This window comes from Leptonychotes weddellii, chromosome 2, assembly GCF_054177405.1.
Source record: "Leptonychotes weddellii isolate Sample4059 chromosome 2, ASM5417740v2, whole genome shotgun sequence".
NCBI lineage: Eukaryota > Metazoa > Chordata > Mammalia > Carnivora > Phocidae > Leptonychotes > Leptonychotes weddellii.
The window spans coordinates 138,962,858-138,978,685 of NC_138370.1; the positions used below are offsets into that span (position 1 = coordinate 138,962,858).

A 15,828-nucleotide genomic window follows, 5' to 3' on the forward strand; every position below is an offset into this window, starting at 1 on the left:
TTCAAGTTTCTATCTGGTATCTTTAGTCTGAAAACAATTTTTTAGCATTTATTTTAGTATAGGTGTGCTTGCAGCAAATTCTCTCAGCCTTCTTTCATCTGAAAATGTCTCATTGTTACCTTCATTTTTAAAGAATTATTTTAGTTGAGTTTAGAATTCTACGGGGACAGTTCTATTCCCTTTAAAGATGTTATTTCATTATCTTCTGATACATTTTCTGTCTTGCATAGTTTCTAAAGAAAAATCAGCTACCATTCATATCACTGTTCCTGGTTAGTATGTCTTTAATTTTCTGGTTACTTTTAAGATGCTCTTTTTCTTTTTATGTTTCATCGATTTGGTTACCATGTGTTTAGGAGGGGTTCTCTCTGTTTCGTCTTGCATGAGGCTTGTTGAACTTCACAGATCCATGGTTTGATGTTTTCATCAAATTTGGAAAGTTTCAGTTATTTCTTCAAGTATTTTTTCTGCCTGATTCTCTTTCTCCTCACCTTCAAGGACTACAGTTACATATATGTTAGAAACTTGATATTATTCCATGCTTATTAATAATCTATCTACTTTCCTACCTTTTTTCTTCTCTTTCCTCTTGTTTGAATGATTTCTATTGATTTTGCTTCCCATTCACTAATCTTTCTTCTGCAGTGCCCACTTGTTCCTTGTAGGCCCCCAAATATCTTAGAGATATTTTTCAGTTCTATAATTTTTTTAATGTTTGAATTGTTCTCCTGAAATACTCCATTTCTTTATGTATTATATTTGTATTTTCCTATAAATTATTTAACATATCTGTAATAGTTGTTTTAAAGTCTTGGTCTGATAATTCTCATAATTGGGCCATCTTTGGATCTGCTTCTATTGACTGCCTCTACATCCTAACTGGAAATATAAGCTCTCTTATGCCATTTAAAAAAATGCCAATTCTCCTAAAAGCTTTTTAGTTGGTGCAGGGAGGACTCCAACATGATCTGTAATGCCAATGAAGCCTCTTTTCTGGCCCAGAACTTACCTAGGAGGTGGAAGACAGAATGGGTCCAGAGATGGTGGAGATATTTGAGTGGCTCTAGACATCTGAACAGTCCTGGCTTTTAGATGTGGGAGATTTTTTTGGTTCAGTTCTAGACCCCACCCTTTTCTTACTCTATATATTTTTACTGCTTGATATGTTCCATTCTTATGACTCAAATTACCATCTATATTCTATTGAATTCCCCATCTGTGTCTGTAGTCTGAATCTCTCTCCTGAGTTCCAGACCCACATATCTAGCCACGTACATTTCCACTTAGAGGTCATAAAGGCACTTCTAACTGAGGAGTGTTGAAGACTTAACTCACATACATGTTCTCTCTCTCACTCTTTCTCTCTCCTGCTAGACTTTAGGCTTTCACAGTAGAAAACTTATAAAATATTTTAGAAAAATTTTATATGAGATCTTTATACTTACTAAAAATATTTGGGTAAAAATACTAGATTCCTAAAGTACACACTTTAAAAATTAGAGTAACATCCTAGGGATACCTGGGTGGCTCAGTTGGTTAAATGTCCGACTTCTTCATTTTGGCTCAGGTCAGAATCTCAGGGTTGTGAGAGAGCTTAAGATCTCCCCCCTTCTCTCTCCCTCTGCCCCTCCCCCCTCTAAAAAATTAATAAAGTAAAAATTAGAGTAACATCCTATACTTAAATCATTTTACATTAGATTTTTTTCATTATTTAACCTTTTGTATATCTATTACTTATATATCTATTACTTACATAATATATATTACTTATATAATCACAAATTTAAAAGCCTATTAAGGCACCTGAGTGGCTCAGTTGTTAAGCGACTGCCTTCGGCTCAGGTCATGATCCCCAGGGTCCTGGGATTGAGTCCCACATCGGGCTCCCCTGCTCTGCAGGGAGCCTGCTTCTTCCTCCCCTCTGCCTGCCGCTCTCCCCTGCTTGTGCTCTCTCTGTCAAATAAATAAAATCTAAAAATACATACATACATACATAAGTAAATACATAAATGAAGTTATTGCCCAGGAGAAAAAATGATTTGAAAAGAACATAAGGGATTGTTTTTGAGTGTGTAAAGGGATCATGTGCAGAAATGCAATGTCTATCTGCCACTTTATCGGAAATCAAATAAACAATTCTCCTAACCTCTCTGAGTTGGTGTGAGTTGGTAAACTCTATGAAAGTAAAGTATGAGTATCAGTAATATCTTTATCACTGAAACTTGAAAAATAAGATTTTGTTAGGTTTATCCTAGGAAACCAAAGGGCATGTGTCACATTCCTTAGCCTGAGATATGACATAGTCCCCCAAAATATGACTGCTAATGTGAAATTTACAGGTAAAACTGTCATGTATTTCTCTCAGTATGAGATTACTGGAAAAGACAATCTTCCCTTTCTTTCTTTAAACAACACAGGTGGCAGTTTGTGGTTCTGTTAGTAGCAGTTGGATTAGGGTACTTAAAAAATCCTTAAAAGTCTTTTCTAAGATTCACTTCTGATTTCCATGCTTTTCTCCTATTTCACATCTTTAATGGACATGACAACAGGGACTTGGTGTTTGTCTCAAAACTGCCCCTGAGAAATTGCAAGTCAGGCATCCAGGAAGACTCTGGGCTTTCTCTAGAAAAATCCAGTGTGTATCTTTACACATTCCAATCAAATTAGACAATCCAATGTGTATCTTTGTGGAAGACCAACCCCAAGGGACCAGACTCAGCCTGCACCCATGTGTCCAGAACTGGGTCCACAGTTGGACTTTGTTTTTCCATAAGTCAACAGAGTAGTAGAAAAGGCACAAAATCAAAAGATTTTTGAGCACAAAAATCTGGTCAGAGACCTATATTAAAATTCCAGTTCCAAAAACCCATTAGCTGGCTAACCTTAGGTAATACTTGCCTTTCCTTCTCTGAAAAAACAGAAATAACAGTACCTTCTTTGCATGGTTGCTGTGGTAATTAAATAAGACACTCTAGTACCTCATACCAAGATGGTGCTCTATAAATGCCAATTTTCTTCCCCATCCCTTTTCCTTTTAGTCTCTAGGTAAGTTATGGGAAACAGTGGTGAAAATCATTAGCTACAGCCACAAAGACACTAGTGAAAGAAAGTTCTGTGGAGGTGAATATTGTGTATGTTTGTATTTTTATTCCCCTTTATTCTTTGTTAATCCTACAGTTCAGTATGAAAAGCAAGAAGAGAATTATGTTCTCCTACTAAAGTTGGCTACTTTCAGCTATATGCAATCTGTATGGCAAAATTCCCCCAAGCAGAGAGCAGCATCTTGCTGCTACTTTTCTACAGATACCTCAAGCTCTGAGGGTATACTCCCTGAAGAAAAATTCCTTTCCATATGCATCCTCTGTAGCAGTGGAGGGTAGAGCTTGGGAAACACTCACGGAAAAACAATCCTGTTGACAATGCCAAGGATATAACACTGACTCAGGTTTTTCTCAGTTCAGTAGCAGCAGTTCTCCACATTCAGCCTCAAAGAAAAAAGAGGCTATATGAGGAAGGCAAATTTGGAATATAAAAGCAAAGGATTTCTGATATTTATAAACACATAAACTATTTTTTTTCAGTGGTTCACGTGGATATTCAAGAACAACACTGCTCTTCTGAAAGCTATTTCAGGGTTCCACACATCTTGTTGACATTTGGATGCAAGCTTAAGCAGTGGTGTGCTGGTAAGCTGGCTCTCTGGAAGGAAAAAAAAAAACAACCCTATTTGTGGCACCTGCTGATCTCCATGGTAAATACTGAAACCATGGCTGATTGCAGGCTACCAACATGACATCACTGAGCATGGAGTTGGGAAGAGCCATGAGTAATTGGCTCTCTTGAGTTGGTACAAGCTGGCTCTGGCACACCACTGAGCTTGAGGCTCATGTTTAGGGATAATAGCTATTGGCAAACTCAACAGTTGTTGAAAATAGATGTCATCAAGTTCTAGAATTCACTGCCTCTTCCTCTATGGCCTGCATTTTGATCATTGTTTCTCCCACTTTTGGATGCAGCTCAGTAAATCTCCCTGCTGTGGACCCCAGACTCTTTGACTTAATGAAGATTGATGTCTTCATTAAATTTTGAAAAGGAATGCTCAAACATTTTATTACCTGGTTGCTGGTGCCTAGTACTCTCTGTTCCATGGCCCATCTCCCCCACCTTCTGTGACACATTCCTGAAAGGGCTCCAGGAAAAAAAATGTTACGGCCTTGGCAGATCAGCGATTTCTGATTGTGCAATGTCCTTCCTGAGAAACCCCATTCTCCAAAGACAGTCATTCTGAAATAGGAGCAAGAAGTAAGGGTACAGGTCGGCTACTGAGAGGGCAGCAGAGGAGGCCAGATGGCAGTGAACAGGGTCAGCATAAATCTAGGAAATGGCATCCATGTCTATCTCACCAGTTTTAGAGGTTTAGAACTGTCAAAGGGTTCATTGGAAAAAAGAAAGGGATGAAATGATTGTTACTTTTCCAAATATTCTACTTCCATTTTAATTATTCTTTGCCCTTTACAAAGCAACTACACAAGCATTATCTCATTTGCTCCTCACAGCAGGTTGATGAGACATAATAATATTAATATAAATATAATAATATATTACACATAATATATAGAGTATGTAATATAATATAATAAATAATAATAATATGATAATTTTTCCCTTACAGATGAAGACACTGAGACTCAGAGAAGATAAATGACTTGCATAGGGTCACACAGATGTTAAGGACAGTGGAGGAATTTGAACTCCAGATGCCAGGCTAGAGCTCTCTCCATCAGACTATATATATATGGTGATTGGAACTTTCTGTCAGCTCTGATTATTTCATCACTTGTGCTAGGTGGAATCAGAATGGTCAGAACATTAAAAAAAAAGCTAAGGTTATGCTACCATCTGAGAAGTTTCAACAGGCTCCTCGGGGTCAGATGTTCTCCAAGGTGTAATTCAGTGATACCTCCCTTATCTAGGGCTGGCAGGGAAGGAGAGATTCTGCAAAAGTAAGATGTCTGTGTAATTGTTCATATACCTAAAGCTTCCACATTTCAAATGAAATCTAAAATTATGTTGCTTATCACCCTGTGTTCTTAAAAGTAGAATGCCAAACATAGCTTATTTAACCTTTTCTTGTTGACTTAGGGCATCATTGTAAATCTCAATGGTTTTAGACTTTAATTTCTAATCCTCTATGGTTTTACACTCCAAGATTCCAGACTGCTATGCTTTTTGGAGTTCCTGTTTGTTTTTTACTTCTCAATTGGTGTATTTACATTTAAGAGTTTCTGCACTCTCTTCTCTCTTGTTGTTTCTAATCTGTTAGGGTGTGAGGCTCTAGTCCAAAGAGACTTGTTGATCTAGTAGGAGTAGATAGGTTTTAAATAAAGTCTTGAATAATCCTTGTAGGAGTAAACACTTTTCTACTGTCTTTATTTTTAGGGATGTGGTTAGGGCTTTTGCTGTGCTGCTGAGATTCTTTCACCAGTCCAGTTCTCTTGTCACTCAGCTGTTGTGAGTGTTGGTGACCAATGGCTTACAGCCACACCCATCACTGAAGACTTGCTCTTGGCCCTCCGGAGCTGATCCGCCTAGAACTGCCTGGGAAGTTGTCCCCCGACTTCTGGGTGTGACTTGCAGACAACTACTAATGAAGCAGTGTAAAAGCCCAGCTCCTTTGCCTCCAGGTGGGGCAATTCTGTGAGGCCACCCTTGTCTCAGAACTTCGCATAGGATTGAGTGGAGACTGGACCACAGCTGAACCCATGTCCTCACTTTGCTTCTCACATGCCCTGTCTTGCTTCCCTCACTCCCTTACAAGTCCTTCCTGTGAGCATTTGCCCAAGACCCCCGTCTCAGCCTCTGATTCCAAGGACTCTAACGTATGACTGGCTTCCCCTGCTCCTGCTTTTCACTTTTTCGGCTATATGCTAAAGAGGTAGGGTAACAAAAGACTTCTGTACTCTTTCCTGTCCCTTCCCTCAACCCAACACCAAGAGAGGACAGCCTAAGCATGAAACAAAGAATGTATAATGAGGAAAAAATAACTTTTGCAAAAAGATATATTAGAAATTCATTAATCTGGGACGCCTGGGTGGCTCAGTCGGTTAAGCGTCTGCCTTCGGCTCAGGTCATGATCCCAGGGTCCTGGGATCGAGTCCCGCATCGGGCTCCCTGCTCCGCGGGGAGCCTGCTTCTCCCTCTGCCTCTGTCTCTCTCTCTGTCTCTCATGAATAAATAAAAAAAATAAAATCTTTAAAAAAAAAAGAAATTCATTAATCTGTCAAAGTTTTACTTGAAGCCTACCTTATGAATCACCGGGTGAGGGTCTGAGAACACAGATACAAAACACACAATTTCCCTTCACCTCACCCTTTTGAGAAGCTCACAGTCTGAAGAGGAAACCAACAAGTAAGTAAGACAATTAACATATATCATAATAAATGCTATTATTGAAGATAGAACTCATTCACTCAAGAAATATTTCTTAAGCATCTATTATGCGCCAAACTTTTGGGATCTAAACAACCTGGAACAAAGGATTGTAGAGTCCAAAGGCTGGAGAAGACATGATAGTTTTTACTTTGGAATTGATACTGGAGTAGTTCTGGTAGAGTGAGCAGGAGTTTACCAGGTGAAGGTTAGGGAAGGTGTTCAGATTGAAGGACAATGTCCTGAAAGGGTGTGGGGTTTGGAAGAACTGGGGAGAAATTTATCATGGCAGGATTTGAGAAGAAGGCAGGGATGGATGTGAAGATCTTTATCTGCCAGACTAAGGAGTTTGGGTTTTATCCTGCAGGTAATTTACCAAGAAAGTCTTATGAACCTAGGAATGTGGCCCACAAGGAATATGATTGTCATCCATAGGGTGAGTTGGGCAGGGAGAGGGTGGGAGCTCACAGTTGGACAAGCAGATGCCTATGTCAGACTTTTGTGTGCAGTGCCCAAACTGCACAGTAGCTTAATGGCCTGTGATATCACAGCTTAGTTATGGTGCCTGTGGCCCAAGCCATGTCTGTCAGGAAGAAAATGAATTCCTTCCGTTCTCACTTTGAAAGTTTGATCTGTAAAGGAACTTGAAATTCCGCTGAGTGCTCCTTATGTTAGAGGAGGTTGGCTATCTATATATAGGATCTATATACATATAGGAATCGACAGGATCAAGAGACATCCGAGAGAATCTCTATCCCCAAACCCCTTATTCTGTCCTTGTTGCCTGAAAGGCCACAATTGCAGAGGCCTTCCTTACGATTCACCAGGCTCTCATCCAGCCCTGGCTGAGGGGAGGTAGAGTATAAGTGGGGATGGAAGACAAAGAAGAAGGATTGTGAGCTCGTTGTGACAAGGTGGGATATGGAGGCAGTGGGGGTGGGGAGGGTGCTAAAAGAAGGAAAAGGCAAGAAATCGGAGCTTGAGGAGGTAATATATATTTTCCTTCCTTCACAGTGCTGATGGGGGCAAATTATCATGGCAGGAGATGAGAAGAAGGCAGGGATGGATGTGAAGACCTTTATCTGCCAGACTAAGGAGTTTGGGTTTTATCTTGTAGGTAATTTACCAAGAGAGCCTATTCAAATTCACATGAATCATACTTAATACCAAATATTTTGATTATTTCATTACAGACTAAGTAATCCCTGCCTTTGTTTACATTTTCCCTAATAGTGACAACAACAGCAACAACAAATACTGTTTGAACAGTCACTATATGACCGACATTGTGGTAAGAGCTTTGCCTATATTAGCTCGTTCAATTCTCCCCAAAATCTATGCTGGAGGTGTTGTTAGTACTCACTTATCATGCAAGAGGAGAGTAGAGCTTTGGGATATTACTTAATTTGCTCAGAAACACAGCTGGTGTGTGCCATACCTAGGTCAATCCACTTCACTCCACAGTCAATACTCAAACCACTGTGCTACATGACTTTTCTAGCCATGGCTATTTGCTCCTTCCCTCTGCCATTTCAGATGCTTTTCATCCTTCGAGGCCCATTTCAAGTTTCCTTCATTTACTTAACCAATATTAGTGAGCACTTTCTGTGTGTATTGTGTCCTTGTCCTCCATAGAACTTTCCCACACTGATTTCTATCCTCTTTAAACACCTTTGAGTCTTGAAGGTAGAAGGTGAATCTTAATATGAATAGATTTGTTCGCTAAGTGTTTTCAGTGGGTTTATTTTGTTTTCTTTCCCCAAAGATTTTAAACAATTACTGGGTCAGGATCAAGTCTTTAAGGTCCTCTTAACCCATCCAGTGGCTGCATTTTAAGGAAAAAGAAACGCACATGTGTGGATCTGATAAGTTCTGAGTGATATCTGGAGAATAAGATGCCCCATAAGTGACGATCAGCTGTGTTTACCACTGAAGTCCACAGCAGCAAGCCAAGATAACTGTCGCAGAGTCTGTGGACAGAAGTTCATGAAGATCACTGCTTGACAGGTCAGGGTAAAGGTCCCTTTCTTTCAAAATATGTGAAGGGGCAGGAAACGTGTGCACCAGGTGTTTGTGTTCATGGCTGCCTGGGAAAGATAATTCTGTCTGTTCGATAAGAACATTGTGCTCTACACACCAGGTTGTTTTTCCAGCAGCTATTTTCTGCCTATAAAAAAGAGCATCGCTGGCTCTCAACTTCTTTCCGCAAATCCCTTGGGCTATAAACAATAACAAAAGGTATCTTATATTTATACAAAGCTGTCCTCGGAAAAGCTCAAGGACCCGAATGAAGCTTGTTTTCATATATGAGTTCTTATATAATCTCCAAGGGGAAAGAAGCAGAGGGTGACAATTCAGTTAGGAATGCTGTCATTCTCAGCTAACAAAACGGAAAAGTGAGTTCTACGGCGCAACGCACTGGCGGTTGTGACCAGAACAGGAAGTCCATCTTCCCCACTTCCCGTCCAGGGTTCTGCACACTGGGCCACCCTGCCTTATCAGAAATCTGAAAGGCTGGAGGAGAAAGATTGGGAGAGAAAGCCCAGACACACAAGAAGAGATGCTGCAGTCTCGCTGTCTCTAGTGACTGCTGTCCCCCCTGGTCAGGATGCTCCAGCTCCTACAGTGAGCGTCCCTCTTGTCCTTAGTAGAACCAATCCTGGGGAGAATTTCCATTACCCTCATTAGGAGTTATAGCTGAATCACAGTAGATTTTGGAGGTCTGGGTGGTTTGGGGAAGAAGAACCATCTGAGCAAAGGGCATTCTGTAAATATTTATTGAATGGTTGGATACAAAGATGAGTAAGGCATAAACTCTGCATTTAGTAAGTGCATCATCTAGCAGGGGAGATAAACACAGGATAAAAGGCTCTAGGTGCTGGATGAGTACAATATTGGAAAGGCAGTTACTTTTGACTGTGAATTTGAGTCAGGATGCTATCAGGTGGGAGAGAGGCATTTTGGCTGGATCTTGAAGGATAAGCAGGAAGAATTTTAAGGGATATCTTCTTACTGAGATGGTCACTGTGTATTAAAATCACCTGAGGAGCTTTTAGAACATAACCTATCCTTAACTAATCAGATGACATTGATCTGAGTGTAGCCTGGACATTAGTATTGTTAAAGAGCTCCCAGGTGATTTCACTGAGCAACCAGTATAGACAACCAGAGAAAAGGCATCAGCTTTGGAATTAGCTTGTTCTAGCACCCGGTGACCTTGAGCAAAGCCCACTGGGGAGTGTGGCAGTGTGAGTCTTCCACAACTTCACTGTTTGTTTCCTCCTACTTCTACCCACACCTGTGAGGAAACTCTGCCATGGGAGAGTCCCTCTTTGACAAACTTTCCTTGAGAGAAAAACTCTGGATTGGGAATCAGGAAATCTGCATTCCATCCCAGCTCTGCCACTGAGGTGCTGCGTGGGTGTGCTGAGTCACATAAGGAAAGAACAAAAACATTTAGAATTACCATTTGCAAGACATTGTGCTAGGTACCCTAGACATTTCTAGATCTCAATTACCCCATCTGTTGAGGTTTCGAGACTGATATTTCTAAGTCATAAAGTCTATTTAATAGACCATAACCAGAATTATTTTAAGAGAAAGTTATAAAACACAGTAGAAAAACAGAGTGCACTGCATAGAGTAGGGCAAGTATTGCGTGGTAAAATTTCATTTTGGTTATTTATGCTTGTGTTTACTGGGTCATGATGTAAAATACATTTCACATTGTGGGTTGGAAGTTAAAAAGCTTAAGAGTGCTCGCTTTAGCAGCACATATCCTAAAGCCGAAATGATGCTGAGAAGATTAGTGTGGCCTCTTTGCAAGGATGCCATGCAACTTCATGAAGCATTCCATATTTTTTTAATGTTATATGATTTTTACCACATTTAAAAAAGTTTGAGAAATCTGGGATTAGATGTTCTTTATGGACACTTCCCTTCTATCCTATAGCCCATGACTACTCTAGCCTACTGAGAACTCTCCTTTCTGTGACCTCTTTTTACTTAGTATCATGTAATTCTGGCTTATCATTTATTTTTTTAAGGGGGAGGCAGTGTGGTGTAGTGGTTAAAAGCACCCTCTTGAGTTAGCTAAGTGTATGTTTGAATTTAACTTCTTCACTTGTTAGTTGAATGACCTAGAAAATGTACCCAACCTTTCTCCACCTTGTTTTTCATATAAGTGATAACCCCTAGGACAAATATGGTTATATGATTAAATAAGAGGGTGTAGGTAAAACTCTTAGCAAAATCACCTTGTTCACAGAAAGTGCCCAGTGTATGGCAGCAGTGATTTGACTTCTTGTCCCACTCAGATTTTTTTTAAAGATTTTATTTATTTGAAAGAGAGAGTGAGAGAAGGAGAGAGCACAAATGTGGGGTGGGGGGGAGCAAAGGGAGAGAGAAAAGCAGACTCTCTGCTGAGCAGGGAGCTCAATGTGGGATTCGATTCCAGGACCCTGAGATCATGACCTGAGCTGAAACCAAGAGTCAGATGCTTAACTGACTGAACCACCCAGGCACCCCCCACCCCTCACTCAGATTTTAAGGCACAGTCTATAATTTCGTGCCTGGCATATACAAAATCATAAATACTGTATGCTTATCTGACTAGAAAAACAAGGATTTCAGCCTCAAGCAGAACCTAATGCTGGAGCACAGCCATTCTCTGTTGGCATGCCACATTACCATACAGGTCTTGGGATGAGAGACAGGGCATTCTGTGTGTCCTCTACCTACACATCTCTTCGGCCTTCTCCTCTCATATGGTCAGCTGGACCTGGGAAGGTAAAGCAGGGAGAGGCAGATCCTGGCTATGACTTGCTTCAAGGATCAAAGCAGCCATGACATTTCAGTGCCATCAAAATCAACAGATAGATGGAAACTCAGAATCTACTGTATCACAGACTGGGCATCTATCTGAGAAAGTTTCAGAAAGAAGCCTAGGACAAAGAAATGAGAAAGAGCTGGCGGCCCAAGCACTGAGAAACTAGGAATAAGATTCAGATATTATACCAGAATAAATGGCCATCATCAAACAGTCAACAAATAAGCCACCCACTAGGTCCTAATTGCCTCAGAAATAGGCTGGGAACCAAGACATTGTCTTGTAAATGATTCATTTCAGAAAGTGCCTACTAATCAATTACTAGGGTTTCTATAAAATAGTTTCTCCAGATTTATAGGTGGTGATCATGTGAATTGGATCATTGATTCTAGAATGAGATAAGCAGTGATACTGGTAACCTAATCTGCTTACTCCAAGTAGCTACAAAAAATTAGCTGCCCTTAGTGGAAGCCAGCTCATTACTGAGGAGTGAAAAGAAACCCATTCATCATGGCAGAGCCTCACACCAACCTAGTCTCCCTGGAGCTTTCAGCTATGCTGAGAAGATGTTGATGGAGAAGGGGATAATGACCCATAAATAGATGAGAAAGGAGCAGGGGGTGATAAGAAGGATTGAGGAAAGCCTCATGAGATTGCACAGGGTAAAAAATGGACCTTAAAATCATAAGTATGTTAAAGTACAGTATTACAAGGACTACATAAATAGTATCACAAAGAATAGAATGGTTGAAAGTAGCCCTCAATGCTAGTGTGCTTTTTTCTGGAAGAAAACTTTGCTTGAAATTGGTGAAAAAGAAAAAATGTATGTGAATAACATAGCCTCACCTAAAAATATGTTGCTAACACAATGGTTTTTCAGGAAAGAAAAGGCAAGGATGCCTAGAAATAGCTGCGTCTAATCAGCCCCCATCCCAAGCAATCAACTGAAGTCCAGGAAATTCCATATGTAACCAGAAGAATAGACATCCTGGAGCATTTTGCCACAGTTAAGATTAGCGGAAACAGACCCCCATCAGCACTAGTAACAGAAAAGAACTAAAGGTGAAGAAACCACTGTAGGTCCCTGTGCCTCCCTTCTGGGAAGGTGGTGGCCTCGAGGTGAGAGGGATGGGACAGGGGCCGTTGCTGGGACCACACCAACAGCCCTTTGCTCTGAGACCACGCCTTCAATAGCAGCGCAGAGTGCTGTGTTTCTCCTGGGAAAATAATAAAAACAGCGGTGGCTAGGGCTCAGCTTATCCTCCTGATTTATTCTAACAATCCTTTAAAAATGTTTGTTAACATAGCAATGGTTAAAGATAAGCACTTTTTGGGTCTTGTTTAAGAAATCCTTCTCTAATAAAATCTTTAAAAAAGGGGGTGGTGCCTGGGTGGCTTAGTCATTAAGTGTCTTCCTTTGGCTCAGGTCATGATCTCAGGGTCCTGGGATTGAGCCCCACATCGGGCTCCCTGTTCAGCCAGAAGCCTGCTTCTCCTTCTCCCACTCCCCCTGCTTGTGTTCCTGTTCTCTCTCTGTCAAATAAATAAAATCTTAAAAAAAAAAAAAAAAAAAGAAATCCTTCTCTACCCAAAGGCTGTAGGGGTCACTCTGCTGTATTTTCTTCTAAAAGATTCCAAGTTTTCCCTTTCACAATGAATTCTTCCTTCTCTATGGAAGTGAAAGCCACAAAGAGCACAAACCAAAAAGGAAAAGATATAGAAGCTTCACTTCATTGAAATTAATAACTTCTGCTTACTGAAAATATCATAAAGAGAGTAAAAAGATCAGCCATGAACTCAGAAAATCTTGATACTACATCTGACAAAACAATAGGATCCAGAATATATAAAGGATGCCTGCAACCTGTCCAAAAAATGTCCAGAAAACGTGATGTATTTCAGAAAAATAAACATGATATAATTCACAAAAATAAATCAAGATACTAAAAGATTCTCAAATTTGAGGCACCTGGGTGGCATCCAACTCTTGGTTTTGGCTCAGGTCATGATCTCAGGGGATCGAGCCCCACGTCAGGCTATGTGCTCAACACAGAGTCTGCTTGAGATTCTCTCTCTCTCTCTCTCTGCCCCTCCTGCTCTCATGTTGTCTCTCTCTCTCTCTCTCAAATAAATAATCTTTTAAAAAAATTTAAAAATTCTCAGGGTGCCTGGGTGGCTCAGTCAGTTAAGTGTCAGCCTTTGGCTCAGGTCATGATCCCAGGATCCTGGGATCAAGCCCGGTGTCGGGCTCCCTGCTCAGCGGGGAGCCTGCTTCTCCCTCTCCCTCTGTTGCTCCCCCTGCTTGTGCTCTCTCACTCTCTCTGTCAAATAAATACATAAAATATTTTTTTTAAATACATAAAAATAAAAGATTCTCAACTTTGTTAATAATTAGGAAAATGCAAATTAAAAGCATAATGAGGTATCATTTTCTATCCACTAGATGGACAAAAAATTCAGAAGTCTAATAATACTAAATGTTGGTGAGGATGTGGAAAAACAGAATCTTATATACTGTTGGGACTGTAAAATAGCTCAATTTCTTTGGAAAATAACTTGGTATGTCTAGCACAGATAAAGATTACATTTCTGTGGCCCAGCAATTTTACTCTTGGGTGTGTAAACTCTTGCAGGTGTGCATTAGGAGACAGGTATAAGACCGTTAATGAAAGCACTATCCATATTACCTCAGAGCTGAGCAAATATTGTTTGGGGAGAAATACATTGTAGTCAGTTATTTTTAAAAAGCAAGCGTATGATAAACACAAAAATCAGGAAAGTGAATGTTTGAGAAGGCAGGAGGATGAAAATTGGAGAGGAGGATATGGCTAATTGCAATTATATTTTTAATGTTGGGATCTTCTGTTGGCCAAGTGGGCTTATGTGTATTTCACATATTCCATTGTAGGCACAGAATATTACATAATAAATTGCTTTTAATTTGTAAAAAAAAAAAAATGCGTGAACAAAGAACAAAAATTTCTAATGGCTCAGTGCCAAGAAAAGTGAGATCTTGGTAATATCAGTCTCACTAAAATATGGGGGTGGGGGGAAGGGACATATGACAAGTGATGGATTGCTCTCTGTCAGGGAGGGTCTGAATAATATGTGTTTTCCTGGAGCTCCTCCCAGAACATGGGCAGCTGGTCTTGTGACCAGGACCTGTACCCAGGCTTACACCATATTACTCAGGTTGGCAAGTGGCCTGAGTGGACAAGAGGTGATCAGTATGGGGAAGACTTGCCACTTAGCACATGAATGTTGTATGTGGTGAGATCTATTTTAGATAAGTTTCCATGCAGAAAACTGAGGGCTGTTCTGGGGTAAGGCCTTTGATCCACTATTGGGAATACTCTACTTTTTACCCTGATTACATAAATTTGACATTGAACTAAGGCTGTTTTTTTTTTCAACGGTTATCATTTTGAATTTTTATTCTAAAGACTCAATACTTGGGTCTTGGTGCTATTGGACTTTGTAACCACAGAACTACTCATATAGGTACAACCCTCTTTCTGTTGCTATTTGTATTTTTAATATTTTTGGGTTTTACCCACTTTCTTAAAAGGATTATAGTCAACCAATGGCAAGATTTTTCTAAAGCCCTGTTTTGTTCATCCTTAATGTCAAAACTTGGCAAAATGAGTGCTTGATAGGTTTTTTATTCCGAAAAAATTATAAATTCAAAGGAAGTTGAAAAAATAGTACAGAGAGGTCCCATGTACCCTTCACTCAGTTTCCCCCGATGATGATATCTTACGTAACTATGGAACAATATCAAAAGTAGGAAACTGACATTGCTGCAATATGTGTATGGTTCTATGCCATTTTATCACATGTGTAGATTCATGTAACCACCACCAAAGTCGAGATACAGAACTGTTCCATCATCACAAAGATCTCCCTCTATAGTCATACCCAGCCCCTCCCACCGCCATCCCCAACCTTTGGCAGCGGCTAATCTGCTTTTTATTTTTATAATTTTGTCATTTTTAGAATGTTATATAAATGGAATAATTTGTTATATGACCTTTTGAGATTGGCTTTTTTCACTCAACCAAGTGCCCTTGATCATAGAGTTAGGTCATGTTTTTTAATCTACTCCGCCAGCCTCTGTCTTTTAATTGGTATATTCAGACCACTTATATTTAAGGTAAGTATTGATATGTTAGGGTTTAAGTATGTTTTTATTTATTTTATGTTTTCATTTTATTTTCTTTCTATTGTTCAGATTGTAATTGTTCTATCTCCAAAGCACTAATTCTTTCCTCTGTCCTCTCTGTCATTGAGCCCATCCAGTGAGTTTTAAAATTTGGATTATTTTTCTAGTTCTAAAATTCCCATTTGGTTTTTCTTTATATTTTTTCTTTACTAAGATTTTTTTCCTATTTTTCATTTGTTTCAAGTATGTTTGTAATTGCTTGTTGAAGCAATTTTGTGATAGCTGCTTTAAAATCTTTGTCACATAATGTCAACATTTATATCATTTCTGTGTTGGCATCCACTGATTGTATTTTCTCATTCAAGTTGAGATTTTCCTGGGTTTTCCCCCTGGTTTTTAGTATACTAAG

General features: G+C 39.8%; 1 non-coding gene across 1 annotated transcript; it reads left to right on the plus strand.

Annotated features, from left to right (window-relative positions):
• Positions 1–10,184: 10,184 nt before the first annotated feature.
• LOC115945030 (U6 spliceosomal RNA) lies at positions 10,185–10,291 on the plus strand. Its single transcript, XR_004079516.2, has one exon. It is a non-coding gene; the product is annotated as a U6 spliceosomal RNA (small nuclear RNA).
• Positions 10,292–15,828: the final 5,537 nt, after the last annotated feature.